The sequence below is a fragment of the Bombina bombina genome, chromosome 1, assembly GCF_027579735.1.
Source record: "Bombina bombina isolate aBomBom1 chromosome 1, aBomBom1.pri, whole genome shotgun sequence".
NCBI classification, from domain to species: Eukaryota; Metazoa; Chordata; class Amphibia; order Anura; family Bombinatoridae; genus Bombina; species Bombina bombina.
The window spans coordinates 1,118,503,161-1,118,524,918 of record NC_069499.1 but is presented as its reverse complement, the minus strand read 5'-3'; the positions used below and the strand labels follow the sequence as shown (position 1 = coordinate 1,118,524,918).

The 21,758-nt window shown below is 39.5% G+C and overlaps 1 protein-coding gene across 1 annotated transcript in view; it reads right to left on the bottom strand.

The window, feature by feature from the left end:
* Positions 1–21,758, bottom strand: part of CDK12 (cyclin dependent kinase 12) — a 470,679-nt gene that overhangs the window by 114,502 nt on the left and 334,419 nt on the right. The gene's annotated exons all lie outside the window — the stretch shown is intronic.

Sequence of the window (21,758 nt, the reverse complement as noted above, 5' to 3'; positions counted from 1 at the left end):
TAGATAAACCTTTCAGCAAAGGATAGCAAAAAAAGGAAGCAAATTAAATAGAAGTAAATTGGAAAGTTGTTTAAAATTGTATTCTCTATCTGAATCATGAAATAATTTTTTGGGGTTTCATGTCCCTTTAAGATAAATCCCATTTATAAGATCAAAGAAAACCGTAGAAAATGCAGAAGACCAAACTAATATCAAGTTATTTTACTTACACTTTAGCTAACTACTTAAGCATGTATAAAACCTTAAAGGGACATAAAACAAGTTGGGATAGAGACAAAAACATAATTTATGTAAGAACTTACCTGATAAATTAATTTATTTCATATTGGCAAGAGTCCATGAGCTAGTGACGTATGGGATATACATTCCTACCAGGAGGGGCAAAGTTTCCCAAACCTCAAAATGCCTATAAATACACCCCCCACCACACCCACAATTCAGTTTAACGAATAGCCAAGAAGTGGGGTAATAAGAAAGGAGCGAAAGCATCAACAAGGAATTGGAATAATTGTGCTTTATACAAAAAAATCATAACCACCACAAAAAGGGTGGGCCTCATGGACTCTTGCCAATATGAAAGAAATGAATTTATCAGGTAAGTTCTTACATAAATTATGTTTTCTTTCATGTAATTGGCAAGAGTCCATGAGCTAGTGACGTATGGGATAGCAAATACCCAAGATGTGGAACTCCACGCAAGAGTCACTAGAGAGGGAGGGATAAAAATAAAGACAGCCAATTCCGCTGAAAAAAGAATCCACAACCCAAATCAAAAAGTTTTAATCTTTATAATGAAAAAAACTGAAATTATAAGCAGAAGAATCAAACTGAAACAGCTGCCTGAAGAACTTTTCTACCAAAAACTGCTTCTGAAGAAGAGAAAACATCAAAATGGTAGAATTTAGTAAAAGTATGAAAAGAAGACCAAGTTGCTGCTTTGCAAATCTGATCAACAGAAGCTTCATTCTTAAAAGCCCAGGAAGTAGAAACTGACCTAGTAGAATGAGCCGTAATCCTCTGAGGCAGGGATTTACCCGACTCCAAATAAGCATGATGAATCAAAAGCTTTAACCAAGAGACAAAAATGGCAGAAGCTTTCTGACCTTTCCTAGAACCAGAAAAGATAACAAATAGATTAGAAGTCTTTCTGAAATCTTTAGTAGCTTCAACATAATATTCCAAAGCTCTAACCACATCCAAAGAATGCAAAGATCTTTCCAAAGAATTCTTAGGATTAGGACACAACGAAGGGACAACAATTTCTCTACTAATGTTGTTGGACTTCACAACTTTAAGTAAAAAACATAATTTATGTAAGAACTTGCCTGATAAATTAATTTATTTCATATTAGCAAGAGTCCATGAGCTAGTGACGTATGGGATATACATTCCTACCAGGAGGGGCAAAGTTTCCCAAAATGCCTATAAATACACCCTCACCACACCCACAATTCAGTTTAACGAATAGCCAAGAAGTGGGGTGATAAGAAAGGAGCGAAAGCATCAAAAATAAGGAATTGGAATAATTGTGCTTTATATAAAAAAATCATAACCAACACAAAAAAGGGTGGGCCTCAGGGACTCTTGCTAATATGAATGAATTTATCAGGTAAGTTCTTAAATAAATTATGTTTTCTTTCATGTAATTGGCAAGAATCCATGAGCTAGTGACATATGGGATAGCAGATACCCAAGATGTGGAACTTCCACGCAAGAGTCACTAGAGAGGGAGGGATAAAATAAAGACAGCCAATTCCGCTGAAAAAATATTCCACAACTCAAATCAAAAAGTTTTAATATTATAATGAAAAAAAAACATAATTTATGTAAGAACTTACCTGATAAATTAATTTCTTTCATATTAGCAAGAGTCCATGAGCTAGTGACGTATGGGATATACATTCCTACCAGGAGGGGCAAAGTTTCCCAAACCTCAAAATGCCTATAAATACACCCCTCACCACACCCACAATTCAGTTTAACGAATAGCCAAGAAGTGGGGTGATAAGAAAAAAGTGCGAAAGCATAAAAAATAAGGAATTGGAATAATTGTGCTTTATACAAAAAAATCATAACCACCACAAAAAAAGGGCGGGCCTCATGGACTCTTGCTAATATGAAAGAAATGAATTTATCAGGTAAGTTACATAAATTATGTTTTCTTTCATGTAATTAGCAAGAGTCCATGAGCTAGTGACGTATGGGATAATGATTACCCAAGATGTGGATCTTTCCACGCAAGAGTCACTAGAGAGGGAGGGATAAAATAAAGACAGCCAATTCCTGCTGAAAATAATCCACACCCAAAATAAAGTTTAATGAAAAACATAAACAGAAGATTCAAACTGAAACCGCTGCCTGAAGTACTTTTCTACCAAAAACTGCTTCAGAAGAAGAAAATACATCAAAATGGTAGAATTTAGTAAAAGTATGCAAAGAGGACCAAGTTGCTGCTTTGCAAATCTGATCAATCGAAGCTTCATTCCTAAACGCCCAGGAAGTAGAAACTGACCTAGTAGAATGAGCTGTAATCCTTTGAGGCGGAGTTTTACCCGACTCGACATAGGCATGATGAATTAAAGATTTCAACCAAGATGCCAAAGAAATGGCAGAAGCTTTCTGGCCTTTTCTAGAACCGGAAAAGATAACAAATAGACTAGAAGTCTTTCGGAAAGACTTAGTAGCTTCAACATAATATTTCAAAGCTCTAACAACATCCAAAGAATGCAACGATTTCTCCTTAGAATTCTTAGGATTAGGACATAATGAAGGAACCACAATTTCTCTACTAATGTTGTTGGAATTCACAACTTTAGGTAAAAATTCAAAAGAAGTTCGCAACACCGCCTTATCCTGATGAAAAATCAGAAAAGGAGACTCACAAGAAAGAGCAGATAATTCAGAGACTCTTCTGGCAGAAGAGATCGCCAAAAGGAACAAAACTTTCCAAGAAAGTAATTTAATGTCCAATGAATGCATAGGTTCAAACGGAGGAGCTTGAAGAGCCCCCAGAACCAAATTCAAACTCCAAGGAGGAGAAATTGACTTAATGACAGGTTTTATACGAACCAAAGCTTGTACAAAACAATGAATATCAGGAAGATTAGCAATCTTTCTGTGAAAAAGAACAGAAAGAGCAGAGATTTGTCCTTTCAAAGAACTTGCGGATAAACCTTTATCTAAACCATCCTGAAGAAACTGTAAAATTCTCCAAATTCTAAAAGAATGCCAAGAAAAATGATGAGAAAGACACCAAGAAATATAAGTCTTCCAGACTCTATAATATATCTCTCTGGATACAGATTTATGAGCCTGTAACATAGTATTAATCACAGAGTCAGAGAAACCTCTTTGACCAAGAATCAAGCGTTCAATCTCCATACCTTTAAATTTAAGGATTTGAGATCCTGATGGAAAAAAGGACCTTGCGACAGAAGGTCTGGTCTTAGCGGAAGAGTCCACGGATGGCAAGAGGCCATCCGGACAAGATCCGCATACCAAAACCTGTGAGGCCATGCCGGAGCTACTAGCAGAACAAACGAGCATTCCTTCAGAATCTTGGAGATTACTCTTGGAAGAAGAACTAGAGGCGGAAAGATATAGGCAGGATGATACTTCCAAGGAAGTGATAATGCATCCACTGCTTCCGCCTGAGGATTCCGGGATCTGGACAGATACCTGGGAAGTTTCTTGTTTAGATGAGACGCCATCAGATCTATTTCTGGAAGCTCCCACATTTGAACAATCTGAAGAAATACCTCTCGGTGAAGAGACCATTCGCCCAGATGCAACGTTTGGCGACTGAGATAATCCGCTTCCCAATTGTCTATACCTGGAATATGAACCGCAGAGATTAGACAGGAGCTGGATTCCGCCCAAACCAAAATTCGAGATACTTCTTTCATAGCCAGAGGACTGTGAGTCCCTCCTTGATGATTGATGTATGCCACAGTTGTGACATTGTCTGTCTGAAAACAAATGAACGATTCTCTCTTTAGAAGAGGCCAAGACTGAAGAGCTCTGAAAATTGCACGGAGTTCCAAAATATTGATCGGTAATCTCACCTCCTGAGATTCCCAAACTCCTTGTGCCGTCAGAGATCCCCACACAGCTCCCCAACCTGTGAGACTTGCATCTGTTGAAATTACAGTCCAGGTCGGAAGAACAAAAGAAGCCCCCTGAATTAAACGATGGTGATCTGTCCACCACGTTAGAGAGTGTCGTACAATCGGTTTTAAAGATATTAATTGAGATATCTTTGTGTAATCCCTGCACCATTGATTCAGCATACAGAGCTGAAGAGGTCGCATGTGAAAACGAGCAAAGGGGATCGCGTCCGATGCAGCAGTCATAAGACCTAGAATTTCCATGCATAAGGCTACCGAAGGGAATGATTGTGACTGAAGGTTTCGACAAGCTGAAATCAATTTTAGACGTCTCTTGTCTGTCAAAGACAGAGTCATGGACACTGAATCTATCTGGAAACCCAGAAAGGTTACCCTTGTCTGAGGAATCAATGAACTTTTTGGTGAATTGATCCTCCAACCATGATCTTGAAGAAACAACACAAGTCGATTCGTATGAGACAACATGCAAAGAATGCAATGCTTTCTCCTTAGAATTCTTAAGATTAGGACATAATGAAGGAACCACAATTTCTCTACTAATGTTGTTGGAAATCACAACTTTAGGTAAAAATTCAAAAGAAGTTCGCAACACCGCCTTATCCTGATGAAAAATCAGAAAAGGAGACTCACAAGAAAAGAGCAGATAATTCAGAAACTCTTCTGGCAGAAGAGATGGCCAAAAGGAACAAAACTTCCCAAGAAAGTAATTTAATGACCAATGAATGCATAGGTTCAAAGGGAGGAGCTTGAAGAGCTCCCAGAACCAAAATCAAACTCCAAGGAGGAGAAATTGACTTAATGACAGGTTTTATACGAACCAAAGCTTGTACAAAACAATGAATATCAGGAAGAATAGCAATCTTTCTGTGAAAAAGAACAGAAAGAGCAGAGATTTGTCCTTTCAAGGAACTTGCAGACAAACCCTTATCTAAACCATCCTGAAGAAACTGAAAAAAATTCTCGGCATTCTAAAAGAATGCCAAGAAAAATGATGAGAAAGACACCAAAAAATATAAGTCTTCCAGACTCTATAATATATCTCTCTAGATACAGATTTACGAGCCTGTAACATAGTATTAATCACAGAGTCAGAGAAATCTCTTTGACCAAGAATCAAGCGTTCAATCTCCATACCTATAAATTTAAGGATTTCAGATCCTGATGGAAAAAAGGACCTTGCGACAGAAAGTCTGGTCTAACGGAAGAGTCCATGGTTGGCAAGAGGCCATCCGGACAAGATCCGCATACCAAACCTGTGAGGCCATGCCGGAGCTACCAGCAGAATAAACGAGCATTCCTTCAGTATCTTGGAGATTACTCTTGGAAGAAGAACTAGAGGCGGAAAGATATAGGCAGGATGATACTTCCAAGGAAGTGAAAATGCATCCACTGCCTCCGCCTGAGGATCCCGGGATCTGGACAGATATCTGGGAAGTTTCTTGTTTAGATGAGACGCCATCAGATCTATTTCTGGAAGTTCCCACATTTGAACAATCTGAAGAAATACCTCTGGGTGAAGAGACCATTCGCCCGGATGGAACATTTGGCGGCTGAGATAATCCGCTTCCCAATTGTCTACACCTGGGAAATAAACCGCAGAGATTAGACAGGAGCTGGATTCCGCCCAAACCAAAAAAAAAATTCGAGATACTTCTTTCATAGCCAGAGGACTGTGAGTCCCTCCTTGATGATTGATGTATGCCACAGTTGTGACATTGTCTGTCTGAAAACAAATGAACGATTCTCTCTACAGAAGAGGCCAAAACTGAAGAGCTCTGAAAATTGCACGGAGTTCCAAAATATTGATCGGTAATCTTACCTCCTGAGATTCCCAAACTCCTTGTGCCGTCAGAGATCCCCACACAGCTCCCCAACCTGTGAGACTTGTATCTGTTGAAATTACAGTCCAGGTCGGAAGCACAAAAAGAAGCCCCCTAAATTAAACGATGGTGATCTGTCCACCACGTTAGAGAGTGTCGAACAATAGGTTTTTAAAGATATAAATTGAGATATCTTTGTGTAATCCTTGCACCATTGATTCAGCATACAGAGCTGAAGAGGTCGCATGTGAAAACGAGCAAAGGGGATCGCGTCCGATGCAGCAGTCATAAGACCTAGAATTTCCATGCATAAGGTTACCGAAGGGAATGATTGTGACTGAAGGTTTCGACAAGCTGAAATCAATTTTAGACGTCTTTTGTCTGTTAAAGACAGAGTCATGGACACTGAATCTATCTGGAAACCCAGAAAGGTTACCCTTGACTGAGGAATCAATGAACTTTTTGGTAAATTGATCCTCCAACCATGATCTTGAAGAAACAACACAAATCGATTCGCATGAGATTCTTCGAATGAGAAGACTGAGCAAATACCAAGATAATCGTCCAAATAAGGAAATACCAAAACCCCGTTCTCTGAATACAGAAAGAAGGGCACCGAGAATCTTTGAAAAAAATTCTTGGAACTGAGGCTAGGCCAAACGGTAGAGCCACAAAACTGGTAATGCTTGTCTAAAAAGAGAATCTCAGACACTAAAAATGATCTGGATGAATCGGAATATGCAGATACACATCCTGTAAATCTATTGTAGACATATAATGCCCTTACTAAACAAAAGGCAGAATAGTCCTACAGTAACCATCTTGAATGTTGGTATCCTTACATAACGATTCAATATTGATAGATCCGGAACTGGTCTGAAGGAATTGACCTTCTTTGGTACAATGAAGAGATAAAATAAAAACCCTAGTCCCTGTTCCAGAACTGGAACTGGCATAATTACTCCAGCCAACTCTAGATCTGAAACACATTTCAGAAATGCTGAGCCTTGCTGTGTTAACTGGGACACGGGAAAGAAAAAAATCTCTTAGCAGGAGGCCTTAACTTGAAGCCAATTCTGTACCTTTCTGAAACAATGTTCTGAAACCAGAGATTGAGAACGGAATTGATCCAAATTCCTTTGAAGAAAACGTAATCTGCCCCATACCAGCTGAACTGGAAAAAAGGGCCGCACCTTCATGGGTACTTAGGAGCTGACTATAGGTTTCTATAAGGTTTGGATATATTCCAAACTGGAAAAAGTTTCCAAACTGATACCGCTCCTGAGGATGAAGGATCAGGCTTTTGTTCCTTATTATGAAAAAAAGAACGAAAAAATGATTATTACCCTGGACAGAAAGGGAAAACAAAGTTGACTTAGAAGACATATCAGCATTCCAAGTTTAATCCATAAAGCTTTTCTAGCTAAAATAGCTAGAGACATATACCTGACATCAACACTAATGATATCAAAAGATGGTATCACCAATAAAATTATTAGCATGTTATAGAATAATAATAATGCTATAAAATTATGATCTGTTACTTGTTGTGCTAAAACTTCTAACCAAAAAGTTGAAGCTGCAGCAACATCCGGTAAAAATATAGCAGGTCTAAGAAGATTACCTGAACATAAGTAAACTTTTCTTAGAAAGGATTCAATTTTCTTATCTAAAGGATCCTTAAATTTAGTACTATCTGCTGTAGAAATAGTAGTACATCTTAGCAGGAATAGAGACAGACCCAAACCTTAAGGATTTTGTCCCAAAAAACTCTAATCTGTCAGATGGCACAGGATATAATTGCTTAAACGTTTAGAAGGAGTAAAAGAATTACCCAAATTATTCCATTCCCTGGAAATTACTTCAGAAAAAACATCAGGGAGATTAAACACTTCTGGAATAACTACAGGAGATTTAAAAACCCTATTTAAACGTTTGGATTCAGTATCAAGAGGACCAGAATCCTCTATATCTAAAGCAATACTTCTTTAAAATAAAGAACGAATAAATTCCATCTTGAACAAATACAAAGATTTATCAGCATCAACCTCTGAGACAGAAACCTCTGAACCAGAAGAACCATTATCAGTATCAGAATGATGATGTTCATTTAAAAATTCATCTGAAAAAAAGAGAAGTTTTAAAGGACTTTTATGTAAACTAGAAGGAGAAATAACAGACATAGCCTTCTAAATGGATTTAAAAAATAAAATCTCTTATGTTTATCAGGAACACTCTGAAATTTAGATGTTGACGGAACAGCAACAGGTAATATAACAGTACTAAAGGAAATTTTATCTGCATTAATAAGTTTGTCATGACATGCAATACAAACAACAGCTGGAGAAACAGATACCAAAAATTTATAGCAGATACACTTAGCTTGGTAGCTCCAGCCCCGGCAGTGATTTTCCTAAAGTATCTTCTGACTCAGTTGCAACGTGGAACATCTTGCAATATGTAATAGAAAAAACAACATATAAAGCAAAATTGATCAAATTCCTTAAATGACAGTTTCAGGAATGGGAAAAAAATGCCAGTGAACAAGCTTCTAGCAACCAGAAGCAATAAATAATGAGACTTAAATAATGTGGAGACAAAAGCGACGCCCATATTTTTTTTTAGCGCCAAACAAGACGCCCACATTATTTGGCGCCTAAATGCTTTTGGCGCCAAAAATGACGCCACATCCGGAACGCCGACATTTTTGGCGCAAAATAACGTAAAAAAAATGACGCAACTTCCGGCGACACGTATGACGCCGGAAACGGAAAAGAATTTTTGCGCCAAAAAAATCCGCGCCAAGAATGACGCAATAAAATTAAGCATTTTCAGCCCCCGCGAGCCTAACAGCCCACAGGGAAAAAAAGAGTCAAATTTTTGAAAGGTAAGAAAAAATGATTAATTCAAATGCATTATCCCAAATATGAAACTGATTGTCTGAAAAATAAGGAAAGTTGAACATTCTGAGTCAAGGCAAATAAATGTTTGAATACATATATTTAGAACTTTATAAACAAAGTGCCCAACCATAGCTTAGAGTGTCACAGAAAATAAGATTTACTTACCCCAGGACACTCATCTACATGTTTGTAGAAAGCCAAACCAGTACTGAAACGAGAATCAGCAGAGGTAATGGTATATATAAGAGTATATCGTCGATCTGAAAAGGGAGGTAAGAGATGAATCTCTACGACCGATAACAGAGAACCTATGAAATAGACCCCTTAGAAGGAGATCACTGCATTCAAATAGACAATACTCTCCTCACATCCCTCTGACATTCACTGCACGCTGAGAGGAAAACCGGGCTCCAACTTGCTGCGGAGCGCATATCAACGTAGAATCTAGCACAAACTTACTTCACCACCTCCATAGGAGGCAAAGTTTGTAAAACTGATTTGTGGGTGTGGTGAGGGGTGTATTTATAGGCATTTTGAGGTTTGGGAAACTTTGCCCCTCCTGGTAGGAATGTATATCCCATACGTCACTAGCTCATGGACTCTTGCTAATTACATGAAAGAAAAGTCAAATTTTAAGGTAAGAAAAAAATGATTTATTCATATGCATTATCCCAAATATGAAACTGACTGTCTGAAATAAGGAACGTTGAACATCCTGAGTCAAGGCAAATAAATGTTTGAATACATATATTTAGAACTTTATATAAAAGTGCCCAACCATAGCTTAGAGTGTCACAGAAAATAAGACTTACTTACCCCAGGACACTCATCTACATGTAGTAGAAAGCCAAACCAGTACTGAAACGAGAATCAGTAGAGGTAATGGTATATATAAGAGTATATCGTCGATCTGAAAAGGGAGGTAAGAGATGAATCTCTACGACCGATAACAGAGAACCTATGAAATAGACCCCGTAGAAGGAGATCATTGAATTCAAATAGGCAATACTCTCCTCACATCCCTCTGACATTCACTGCACGCCGAGAGGAAAACCGGGCTCCAACCTGCTGCGGAGCGCATATCAACGTAGAATCTAGCACAAACTTACTTCACCACCTCCATAGGAGGCAAAGTTTGTAAAACTGATTTGTGGGTGTGGTGAGGGGTGTATTTATAGGCATTTTGAGGTTTGGGAAACTTTGCCCCTCCTGGTAGGAATGTATATCCCATACGTCACTAGCTCATGGACTCTTGCTAATTACATGAAAGAAAGACCTTTTACGTTTATTAGAAGGTGGTATAACGGACAGGGCCTTCTGAATAGAATTAGAAACAAATTCTCTCACATTAACAGGAATATCCTGAACATTAGATGTTGAAGGAACAACAGGTAATGGATTATTACTAATGGAAATATTGTCTGCGTTTGAAAGTTTATCATGACAACTAACACAAACTACAGCCGGAGGAACAGTTACCACAAGTTTAAAATAAATGCACTTAGCTTTGGTAGAACCGACATCAGGCAGCAGCATTCCAGAATTAGATTCTGATACAGGGTCAGATTGGGACATCTTGCAATATGTAATAGAAAAAAGAACATATAAAGCAAAATTATCAATTTCCTTATATGACAGTTTCAGGAATGGGAAAAAATGCAAACAGAATAAGCCTCTGGAAACCAGAAGCAAAAATACATGAAGACTTAAATAATGTCAAAAGTCTGGCGCCAAGTATGACTCCCACAACTGACAAAAAAATTTTTTTTGGCGCCAAAAAAGTCTGCAACAAACACGAGCGTCATAGATGACGCAACTACGTGAAATTTTTTTGCCGCCAAGTAAGAGGCCGGAAATGACGAAAATAAGTCAACAAAACATAATTCTCGCGCCAAAAAAGTATTGCGCCAAAAATGACAATAAATTATAGCATTTTGCGCACCCGCGAGCCTAAGAGCCCGCAATTTTGAAAAAAAGTCAATTTTGAAAAATTTCAGGTAAGAAAAAAATATTTTTATTTTTTTTATTTCTATATGTGCATTTCCCAAAATGAAACTGACAGTCCGTAAAAAAGGAAATATACTGATAAACCTGAATCATGGCAAATATAAGTACAAACATTATATTTAGAACTTTACATTTAAAGTGCCAAACCATAGCTAAGAGTGTCTTAAAAGGAAAACATACTTACCAAAAGACACTCATCTACATAAAGTAGATAGCCAAACCAGTACTGAAACGAGAATCAGTAGAGGTAATGGTATTATAAGAGTATATCGTCAATCTGAAAAGAGAGGTAGGAGATGAATCTCTACGACCGATAACAGAGAACCTATGAAATAGATCCCCGTTAGGATGACCATTGCATTCAATAGGTAATACTCCCTTCACATCTCTCTGTCATTCACTGCACTCTGAGAGGAACTGGGCTTCAGCATGCTGAGAAGCGCATAACGTAGAAATCTAGCACAAACTTACTTCACCACCTCCATAGGAGGCAAAGTTTGTAAAACTGAATTGTGGGTGTGGTGGGGGGTGTATTTATAGGCATTTTGAGGTTTGGGAAACTTTGCCCCTCCTGGTAGGAATGTATATCCCATACGTCACTAGCTCATGGACTCTTGCCAATTACATGAAAGAAATATAATATGTACTTTAATTACTTTACCTGCATATATATACTGCAGTGCCTCGCCATTAACCCTTTCTTTTTAGTTTCGGAATTGTAAAGCTCCAACTACTCCACACAATTCCTTTTATGGCTTTATCTATGGTTACAATAGAATACAAAAGTGAATTGGGATTATCTGCTGGAGCATGCCTAGAAGCTTTGTACTCATTGAAATACAATGCCTGTGTCTAAACACTGATAGGGGGTGGAGTTGTCTGCCCCAGGCAGCTTAGCTATGTAATTAATTTTGCTTATTTTTGAAAATTATTTTAAAATACTTGCCAGAAATTTTTAAACTTTTTTTAGGCAAACTATTAAATGAATTAGCCCTTTTAGGATATGCACAGATCTCAACATGTTTTATGGCACTATAATTGCAATAAATAACAATGTAAAATTTCTTTCTTTCTGGATATGGAGAGTCCCTAACGTCATTCAATTACTAGGGGGAATATAACTCCAGGCCAGCAGGAGGAGGCAAAGAGCACCACAGTAAATGTCACTCCCCTACCCATAATGTCCAGTCATTCGGCTGAAGGGAAATGGAAAAAGGAACACAAAGGTGTAGAGGTACCTGAGGTTTAGTAAAAAATAACAGTCTTAAAGGGACACTGAACCCAATTTTTTTTTTCTTTCGTGATTCAGATAGAGCATGCAATTTTAAGCGACTTTCTAATTTACTCCTATTATCAAATTTTCTTCATTCTCTTGATATCTTTATTTGAAAAGCAAGAATGTAAGTTTAGATGACGGTCCATTTTTGGTGAACAACCTGGGTTGTTCTTGCTGATTGGTGGATATATTCACCCACCAGTGCTGTCCAGGGTCTGAACCAAAAAAATGCTTAGATGCCTTTTTCAAATAAAGATAGCAAGAGAACGAAGAAAAAATAATAGGAGTAAATTAGAAAGTTGCTTAAAATTACGTGCTCTATCTGAATCACGAAAGAAAAAAAACAATTTATGTAAGAACTTACCTGATAAATTCATTTCTTTCATATTAGCAAGAATCCATGAGCTAGTGACGTATGGGATATACATTCCTACCAGGAGGGGCAAAGTTTCTCAAACCTCAAAATGCCTATAAATACACCCCTCACCACACCCACAATTCAGTTTAACGAATAGCCAAGAAGTGGGGTGATAAAAAAGTGCGAAAGCATATAAAATAAGGAATTGGAATAATTGTGCTTTATACAAAATCATAACCACCACAAAAAAAGGGCGGGCCTCATGGACTCTTGCTAATATGAAAGAAATGAATTTATCAGGTAAGTTCTTACATAAATTATGTTTTCTTTCATGTAATTAGCAAGAGTCCATGAGCTAGTGACGTATGGGATAATGATTACCCAAGATGTGGATCTTTCCACACAAGAGTCACTAGAGAGGGAGGGATAAAATAAAGACAGCCAATTCCTGCTGAAAATAATCCACACCCAAAATAAAGTTTAATGAAAAACATAAGCAGAAGATTCAAACTGAAACCGCTGCCTGAAGTACTTTTCTACCAAAAACTGCTTCAGAAGAAGAAAATACATCAAAATGGTAGAATTTAGTAAAAGTATGCAAAGAGGACCAAGTTGCTGCTTTGCAAATCTGATCAACCGAAGCTTCATTCCTAAACGCACAGGAAGTAGAAACTGACCTAGTAGAATGAGCTGTAATCCTCTGAGGCGGAGTTTTACCCGACTCAACATAGGCAAGATGAATTAAAGATTTCAACCAAGATGCCAAAGAAATGGCAGAAGCTTTCTGGCCTTTTCTAGAACCGGAAAAGATAACAAATAGACTAGAAGTCTTTCGGAAAGACTTAGTAGCTTCAACATAATATTTCAAAGCTCTAACATCATCCAAAGAATGCAACGATTTCTCCTTAGAATTCTTAGGATTAGGACATAATGAAGGAACCACAATTTCTCTACTAATGTTGTTGGAATTCACAACTTTAGGTAAAAATTCAAAAGAAGTTCGCAACACCGCCTTATCCTGATGAAAAATCAGAAAAGGAGACTCACAAGAAAGAGCAGATAATTCAGAAACTCTTCTGGCAGAAGAGATTGCCAAAAGGAACAAAACTTTCCAAGAAAGTAATTTAATGTCCAATGAATGCATAGGTTCAAACGGAGGAGCTTGAAGAGCTCCCAGAACCAAATTCAAACTCCAAGGAGGAGAAATTGACTTAATGACAGGTTTTATACGAACCAAAGCTTGTACAAAACAATGAATATCAGGAAGAATAGCAATCTTTCTGTGAAAAAGAACAGAAAGAGCAGAGATTTGTCCTTTCAAGGAACTTGCGGACAAACCCTTATCTAAACCATCCTGAAGAAACTGTAAAATTCTCGGTATTCTAAAAGAATACCAAGAAAAATGATGAGAAAGACACCAAGAAATATAAGTCTTCCAGACTCTATAATATATCTCTCTAGATACAGATTTACGAGCCTGTAACATAGTATTAATCACAGAGTCAGAGAAACCTCTTTGACCAAGAATCAAGCGTTCAATCTCCATACCTTTAAATTTAAGGATTTTAGATCCTGATGGAAAAAAGGACCTTGCGACAGAAGGTCTGGTCTTAACGGAAGAGTCCACGGTTGGCAAGAGGCCATCCGGACAAGATCCGCATACCAAAACCTGTGAGGCCATGCCGGAGCTACCAGCAGAACAAACGAGCATTCCTTCAGAATCTTGGAGATTACTCTTGGAAGAAGAACTAGAGGCGGAAAGATATAGGCAGGATGATACTTCCAAGGAAGTGATAATGCATCCACTGCCTCCGCCTGAGGATCCCGGGATCTGGACAGATACGTGGGAAGTTTCTTGTTTAGATGAGACGCCATCAGATCTATTTCTGGAAGTTCCCACATTTGAACAATCTGAAGAAATACCTCTGGGTGAAGAGACCATTCGCCCGGATGCAACGTTTGGCGACTGAGATAATCCGCTTCCCAATTGTCTATACCTGGGATATGAACCGCAGAGATTAGACAGGAGCTGGATTCCGCCCAAACCAAAATTCGAGATACTTCTTTCATAGCCAGAGGACTGTGAGTCCCTCCTTGATGATTGATGTATGCCACAGTTGTGACATTGTCTGTCTGAAAGCAAATGAACGATTCTCTCTTCAGAAGAGGCCAAAACTGAAGAGCTCTGAAAATTGCACGGAGTTCCAAAATATTGATCGGCAATCTCACCTCCTGAGATTCCCAAACTCCTTGTGCCGTCAGAGATCCCCACACAGCTCCCCAACCTGTGAGACTTGCATCTGTTGAAATTACAGTCCAGGTCGGAAGCACAAAAGAAGCCCCCTGAATTAAACGATGGTGATCTGTCCACCATGTTAGAGAGTGTTGAACAATCGGTTTTAAAGATATTAATTGAGATATCTTTGTGTAATCCTTGCACCATTGATTCAGCATACAAAGCTGAAGAGGTCGCATGTGAAAACGAGCAAAGGGGATCGCGTCCGATGCAGCAGTCATAAGACCTAGAATTTCCATGCATAAAGCTACCGAAGGGAATGATTGTGACTGAAGGTTTCGACAAGCTGAAATCAGTTTTAGACGTCTCTTGTCTGTTAAAGACAGAGTCATGGACACTGAATCTATCTGGAAACCCAGAAAGGTTACCCTTGTCTGAGGAATCAATGAACTTTTTGGTAAATTGATCCTCCAACCATGATCTTGAAGAAACAACACAAGTTGATTCGTATGAGATTCTGCTAAATGTAAAGATTGAGCAAGTACCAAGATATCGTCCAAATAAGGAAATACCACAATACCCTGTTCTCTGATTACAGACAGAAGGGCACAGAGAACTTTTGTAAAAATTCTTGGAGCTGTAGCTAGGCCAAACGGCAGAGCCACAAACTGGTAATGCTTGTCCAGAAAAGAGAATCTCAGGAACTGATAATGATCTGGATGAATCGGAATATGCAGATATGCATCCTGTAAATCTATTGTGGACATATAATTCCCTTGCTGAACAAAAGGCAGAATAGTCCTTATAGTCACCATTTTGAATGTTGGTATCCTTACATAACGATTCAATATTTTTAGATCCAGAACTGGTCTGAAGGAATTCTCCTTCTTTGGTACAATGAAGAGATTTGAATAAAACCCCATCCCCTGTTCCGGAACTGGAACTGGCATAATTACTCCAGCCAACTCTAGATCTGAAACACAATTCAGAAATGCTTGGAGCTTTCACTGGATTTACTGGGACACGGGAAAGAAAAAATCTCTTTGCAGGAGGTCCCAACTTGAAACCAATTCTGTACCCTTCTGAAACAATGTTCTGAATCCAAAGATTGTGAACAGAATTGATCCAAATTTCTTTGAAAAAACGTAACCTGCCCCCTACCAGCTGAGCTGGAATGAGGGCCGCACCTTCATGTGGACTTAGAAGCAGGCTTTGGCTTTCTAGCAGGCTTGGATTTATTCCAGACTGGAGATGGTTTCCAAACTGAAACTGCTCCTGAGGATGAAGGATTAGGCTTTTGTTCTTTGTTGAAACGAAAGGAACGAAAACGATTATTAGCCCTGTTTTTACCCTTAGATTTTTTATCCTGTGGTAAAAAAGTTCCTTTCCCACCAGTAACAGTTGAGATAATAGAATCCAACTGAGAACCAAATAATTTGTTACCCTGGAAAGAAATGGAAAGTAGAGTTGATTTAGAAGCCATATCAGCATTCCAAGTTTTAAGCCATAAAGCCCTTCTAGCTAAAATAGCTAGAGACATAAACCTGACATCAACTCTGATAATATCAAAAATGGCATCACAGATAAAATTATTAGCATGCTGAAGAAGAATAATAATATCATGAGAATCATGATCTGTTACTTGTTGCGCTAAAGTTTCCAACCAAAAAGTTGAAGCTGCAGCAACATCAGCCAATGATATAGCAGGTCTAAGAAGATTACCTGAACACAGATAAGCTTTTCTTAGAAAGGATTCAATTTTCCTATCTAAAGGATCCTTAAACGAAGTACCATCTGACGTAGGAATAGTAGTACGTTTAGCAAGGGTAGCAATAGCCCCATCAACTTTAGGGATCTTGTCCCAAAATTCTAATCTGTCAGACGGCACAGGATATAACTGCTTAAAACGTTTAGAAGGAGTAAAAGAATTACCCAATTTATCCCATTCTTTGGAAATTACTTCAGAAATAGCATTAGGAACAGGAAAAACTTCTGGAATAACCACAGGAGATTTAAATACCTTATCTAAACGTTTAGAATTAGTATCAAGAGGACCAGAATCCTCTATTTCTAAAGCAATTAGTACTTCTTTAAGTAAAGAACGAATAAATTCCATTTTAAATAAATATGAAGATTTATCAGCATCAATCTCTGAGACAGAATCCTCTGAACCAGAAGAGTCATCAGAATCAGAATGATGATGTACATTTAAAAATTCATCTGTAGGGAGAGAAGTTTTAAAAGATTTTTTACGTTTACTAGAAGGAGAAATAACAGACATAGCCTTCTTGATGGATTCAGAAACAAAATCTCTTATGTTATCAGGAACATTCTGCACCTTAGATGTTGAGGGAACTGCAACAGACAATGGTACTTTACTAAAGGAAATATTATCTGCATTAACAAGTTTGTCATGACAATTAATACAAACAACAGCCGGAGGAATAGCTACCAAAAGTTTACAGCAGATACACTTAGCTTTGGTAGATCCAGCACTAGACAGCGATTTTCCTGTAGTATCTTCTGACTCAGATGCAACGTGAGACATCTTGCAATATGTAAGAGAAAAAACAACATATAAAGCAAAATTGATCAAATTCCTTAAATGACAGTTTCAGGAATGGGAAAAAATGCCAAAGAACAAGCTTCTAGCAACCAGAAGCAATGAAAAATGAGACTTAAATAATGTGGAGACAAAAGTGACGCCCATATTTTTTGGCGCCAAATAAGACGCCCACATTATTTGGCGCCTAAATGCTTTTGGCGCCAAAAATGACGCCACCGCCGACATCTTTGGCGCAAAATAACGTCAAAAAATGACGCAACTTCCGGCAACACGTATGACGCCGGAAACGGAAAAGATTTTTTGCGCCAAAAAAGTCTGCGCCAAGAATGACGCAATAAAATGAAGCATTTTCAGCCCCCGCGAGCCTAACAGCCCACAGGGAAAAAGAGTCAAATTTTTGAAGGTAAGAAAAAATGATTAATTCAAATGCATTATCCCAAATATGAAACTGACTGTCTGAAAAATAAGGAATGTTGAACATTCTGAGTCATGGCAAATAAATGTTTAAATACATATATTTAGAACTTTATAAACAAAGTGCCCAACCATAGCTTAGAGTGTCACAGAAAATAAGATTTACTTACCCCAGGACACTCATCTACATGTTTGTAGAAAGCCAAACCAGTACTGAAACGAGAATCAGCAGAGGTAATGGTATATAAATAAGAGTATATCGTCGATCTGAAAAGGGAGGTAAGAGATGAATCTCTACGACCGATAACAGAGAACCTATGAAATAGACCCCGTAGAAGGAGATCACTGCATTCAAATAGGCAATACTCTCCTCACATCCCTCTGACATTCACTGCACGCTGAGAGGAAAACCGGGCTCCAACTTGCTGCGGAGCGCATATCAACGTAGAATCTAGCACAAACTTACTTCACCACCTCCATAGGAGGCAAAGTTTGTAAAACTGAATTGTGGGTGTGGTGAGGGGTGTATTTATAGGCATTTTGAGGTTTGGGAAACTTTGCCCCTCCTGGTAGGAATGTATATCCCATACGTCACTAGCTCATGGACTCTTGCTAATTACATGAAAGAAATTGGGTTCAGTGTTCCTTTAAGAAAGGGCGGGGTCGTGCACTCTACATATCCGGAAAGAAAGACATTTATCAGGTAAGCATAAAGAGTGAAAGACGTAGCAGTAGCCTTTTGACCCTTACGCTTTCCTGAGAAACAAACAGGGCAAAAGACTGGCGAAAATCCTTAGTCGCCTGTAGGTAGAATTTTATAGCACGCATAACATCCAAGTTGTGCAACAGACATTCTTTATGAGAAGGATTGGGACAGAGAGAAGGAACAACAATTTCCTGATTAATATACCTATCCAAAACCACTTTAGGAAGGAACCCCAATTTAGTACGAAGAACCGCCTTATCCGCATGAAAGATAAGGTAAGGCGAATCACACTGCAAAGCCGGGAATTCCAAAACTCTCCGAGCTGAAGAGATAGCAATAAGAAACAAAACCTTCCAAGATAGCAACTTAATATCTATGGAACGCATTGGCTCAAATGGAGCCTGCTGCAAAACTTTAAGAACAAGATTAAGTGCTAGATTTATCAAAGCTGAGGCGGACATGGTAGCGTATACACGCCTCAGCTCGCCTGTGGCGGGGCGAAATTACCCGCAAGTAATCACCATTGCACACGAGCGCAATTTTGCACTCGCATGCAATACTGCCCCCTGCCCGCGCACAGCCAATCATGCGCGGACAGGAGCCGTCAATCTCCTCGGTCGGCCTAGACCGCGGAGATTGAATTTCGCCACCTTAGAGGTGGCGAAGAGGTTAGGGAGGTGGCGGTCTGGTGACCACTGCTTGTTTAATTACGGCGAGCAAGTTTTTGTGAGAACTTGCATCCGTAGGGCTTTGATAAATCGAGCCCTAAGGCTCCAAGGAGGAGCAACAGGTTTAAACACAGGCCTGATCCTGACCAGGGCATGACAAAAAGATTGAACGTCTGGCCCCTCTGCCAGACACTTATGTAAAAAAACAGAATTTATGTTTACCTGATAAATTACTTTCTCCAACGGTGTGTCCGGTCCACGGCGTCATCCTTACTTGTGGGATATTCTCTTCCCCAACAGGAAATGGCAAAGAGCCCAGCAAAGCTGGTCACATGATCCCTCCTAGGCTCCGCCTACCCCAGTCATTCGACCGACGTTAAGGAGGAATATTTGCATAGGAGAAACCATATGATACCGTGGTGACTGTAGTTAAAGAAAATAAATTATCAGACCTGATTAAAAAACCAGGGCGGGCCGTGGGCCCGACACACCGTTGGAGAAAGTAATTTATAAGGTAAAAAAAAATTATGTTTTCTCCAACATAGGTGTGTCCGGTCCACGGCGTCATCCTTACTTGTGGGAACCAATACCAAAGCTTTAGGACACGGATGATGGGAGGGAGCAAATCAGGTCACCTAGATGGAAGGCACCACGGCTTGCAAAACCTTTCTCCCAAAAATAGCCTCAGAAGAAGCAAAAGTATCAAACTTGTAAAATTTGGTAAAAGTGTGCAGTGAAGACCAAGTCGCTGCCCTACATATCTGATCAATAGAAGCCTCGTTCTTGAAGGCCCATGTGGAAGCCACAGCCCTAGTGGAATGAGCTGTGATTCTTTCGGGAGGCTGCCGTCCGGCAGTCTCGTAAGCCAATCTGATGATGCTTTTAATCCAAAAAGAGAGAGAGGTAGAAGTTGCTTTTTGACCTCTCCTTTTACCGGAATAAACAACAAACAAGGAAGATGTTTGTCTAAAATCCTTTGTAGCATCTAAATAGAATTTTAGAGCGTGAACAACATCCAAATTGTGCAACAAACGTTCCTTCTTCGAAACTGGTTTCGGACACAGAGAAGGTACGATAATCTCCTGGTTAATGTTTTTGTTAGAAACAACTTTTGGAAGAAAACCAGGTTTAGTACGTAAAACCACCTTATCTGCATGGAACACCAGATAAGGAGGAGAACACTGCAGAGCAGATAATTCTGAAACTCTTCTAGCAGAAGAAATTGCAACCAAAAACAAAACTTTCCAAGATAATAACTTAATATCAACGGAATGTAAGGGTTCAAACGGAACCCCCTGAAGAACTGAAAGAACTAAATTGAGACTCCAAGGAGGAGTCAAAGGTTTGTAAACAGGCTTGATTCTAACCAGAGCCTGAACAAAGGCTTGAACATCTGGCACAGCTGCCAGCTTTTTGTGAAGTAACACAGACAAGGCAGAAATCTGTCCCTTCAGGGAACTTGCAGATAATCCTTTTTCCAATCCTTCTTGAAGGAAGGATAGAATCTTAGGAATCTTAACCTTGTCCCAAGGGAATCCTTTAGATTCACACCAACAGATATATTTTTTCCAAATTTTGTGGTAAATCTTTCTAGTTACAGGCTTTCTGGCCTGAACAAGAGTATCGATAACAGAATCTGAGAACCCTCGCTTCGATAAGATCAAGCGTTCAATCTCCAAGCAGTCAGCTGGAGTGAGACCAGATTCGGATGTTCGAACGGACCTTGAACAAGAAGGTCTCGTCTCAAAGGTAGCTTCCATGGTGGAGCCGATGACATATTCACCAGATCTGCATACCAAGTCCTGCGTGGCCACGCAGGAGCTATCAAGATCACCGACGCCCTTTCCTGATTGATCCTGGCTACCAGCCTGGGGATGAGAGGAAACGGCGGGAATACATAAGCTAGTTTGAAGGTCCAAGGTGCTACTAGTGCATCCACTAGAGCCGCCTTGGGATCCCTGGATCTGGACCCGTAGCAAGGAACTTTGAAGTTCTGACGAGAGGCCATCAGATCCATGTCTGGAATGCCCCACAGTTGAGTGACTTGGGCAAAGATTTCCGGATGGAGTTCCCACTCCCCCGGATGCAATGTCTGACGACTCAGAAAATCCGCTTCCCAATTTTCCACTCCTGGGATGTGGATAGCAGACAGGTGGCAGGAGTGAGACTCCGCCCATAGAATGATTTTGGTCACTTCTTCCATCGCCAGGGAACTCCTTGTTCCCCCCTGATGGTTGATGTACGCAACAGTCGTCATGTTGTCTGATTGAAACCGTATGAACTTGGCCCTCGCTAGCTGAGGCCAAGCCTTGAGAGCATTGAATATCGCTCTCAGTTCCAGAATATTTATCGGTAGAAGAGATTCTTCCCGAGACCAAAGACCCTGAGCTTTCAGGGATCCCCAGACCGCGCCCCAGCCCATCAGACTGGCGTCGGTCGTGACAATGACCCACTCTGGTCTGCGGAAGGTCATCCCTTGTGACAGGTTGTCCAGGGACAGCCACCAACGGAGTGAGTCTCTGGTCCTCTGATTTACTTGTATCCTCGGAGACAAGTTTGTATAGTCCCCATTCCACTGACTGAGCATGCACAGTTGTAATGGTCTTAGATGAATGCGCGCAAAAGGAACTATGTCCATTGCCGCTACCATCAAACCTATCACTTCCATGCACTGCGC